Genomic DNA, 2,177 nt, shown 5'->3' on the forward strand with positions numbered 1-2,177 from the left:
GACGGAGCAGCCATCGTCGGCGCCTCGTCGCGCCGCCGGCTCTGTCCCCCGGCGGCGTCAGACGGACTGTGGCGCTGCACGTCAACCACGGCTCCAGCACTTGTTTCGTCCGCACACATTGTACCCACCGCAAGCAGATCCACCGCCCACGACGACCGGGATTTGTTCCGCGCACCAATTGGTAGTATAGCTTGGTAAGACCTCCGCTTCTGCCTCCCCCTCCCCCTAATCGATTCGGTTCCCATAATTTATTGGAGTTTGCAGGTACGAAATAGTCCTCAATGTCTGGTCGTAGCGGGTACACCGGCGAGGGTGGGGATTCGATCATGTCGTGGCCACGTTCTACTTCTCCTACCTCGTCGGAAGTGCAGGTATCTAGCTTCAGCTCTCCGTACTACCGTTGAAAGTTCCGCCATGGCCTCGTTGGAGTGATTTCGGTTGTTCTTTTTTCCATTATTGTTACGGTTAGCCGGGCAAGCCGATGATCCATGGTACATTGCATACCAAGATGAATCAACCCGGTGGTGTAGCCGGAGGATGGATTTGGAGGAGAAGGTGGCCAATTTAGGTGATGAATTGGCCCGTAAAAACCTGATGATATTCGAGCTAAAGCGTATTGTGGAGGAAGAAAAGAAGAATTCGGAGCTTATTCGCAAGGAGAAGTTGAGAGTTGAGACGAGATCTTGCCGTATTTGATCAAGTGGTAGAAAATCTAGAACATGAACTTAAAGTGATGGGAGAGGAGAAAAGTAGATTCATCTCGTGCAGTTTTATTAGGTGTCATCCCTGTCCTAGCAGTTATGTGGTTCCGGTAGACGATTTAGTATAGAATTGTTATTCGAGTAGATGGCTCTAACCAGTGTATTTTGTTGTGGCTCTAAGCACTGTATTTTGGCGTACAGTTTCCTACTTGTGCTAAGTAATGCGCACGATAATTTTAGCATGCATGAACATTTTATAAAAGTGAAGGGATCCCAAAAGTGAAAGCATGTACGAGCCTCCGGATCAAAAACATATCAATATCTTCCCAATCAAGTTGGGATAGAATTCAAATCATACATACGGATGTACATGGACACATCAAGAACGTGGAGAAGCTTTTTTTGAGACGGAGGTAGTAGTTCGAACAATTTTATCCCAATTGGAAATTGAAAAATACAAATTTATCATAATTTATCCCAATTTGCGGCGTCGAACACGGCCGCGCAGCGATGGGCAAGAAAGGCCGGGACGACGGGCGGCTGAGGGGTGGTCATCTGCGCCATCCGCCGTTGAAGCGATGTTATCGGCGATGGCTTCAATGTTCGTGGCATCGATGACCAGTGTCGGAACCGCCGCTGTCTTGGTGTACTTCATAGCGACGGATCTGCGGAGGACTGGATCGGCGGCTTTGCAGCGCGGTTGTAGATGATGGCTTCAATCGTCTTGGCATCGATTCGCACTCTCGGCACCGGAAGTGAGACATCAACAGGCTCCGACATTGAAGGCTGGGTCTGCGCCGTCGAAGCGATGTTGTAGGCGATGGCTTCAATGTTCGTGGCATCGATGACCACCGTCGGCACGGCCGCCGTCTTGGTGTTCTTCATCATTCAACGGATCTGAGAAGAGAAACGAAAGTGAGACAGAGAGAGACATTTCAACTATTTCTGACGGTTAGATCCTCACCGGCACTCTTAGATCCACGGCGCACGCACGGTTAGATCCGCGCCGCCGCACGCACGGTTAGATCCACGCCGCCGCACGCACGGTTAGATCCGCGCCGCCGCACGCCACCGCACGCACGGTTAGATCTGCGCCACCGCACGCACGGTTAGATCCGCGCCGCCGTACGCCGCCGCACACACGGTTAGATCCGCGCCGCCGCGACCGCCGGAGTAAGAGAGGAAATACGAGAGAGGAAGATGCGACGGGAATATGCGACTGCCAGGGTTGGTAGGTATGTGCTCCGCTCTTGTCTCCGTATGCGTCCATCGTGGTAGAGAGAGATATACAGGCCATCCGATCATAAATGATCGAACGGTGCAAGCGTTCATTGAGCTTTCAACCAACCAAGATCCGTGTGACATACATCTCGACCAATCAGAGAACAGCCAGTGAGTACAAGTTAGGAAAACTGAGTACAACTAAGAGGGGGAAAAGTGAGGAAATGTTTATCGGAAGGGCAAAACTGAGTACGA

This window comes from Lolium rigidum, chromosome 4 (genome assembly GCF_022539505.1).
Source record: "Lolium rigidum isolate FL_2022 chromosome 4, APGP_CSIRO_Lrig_0.1, whole genome shotgun sequence".
Classification (NCBI taxonomy): domain Eukaryota; kingdom Viridiplantae; phylum Streptophyta; class Magnoliopsida; order Poales; family Poaceae; genus Lolium; species Lolium rigidum.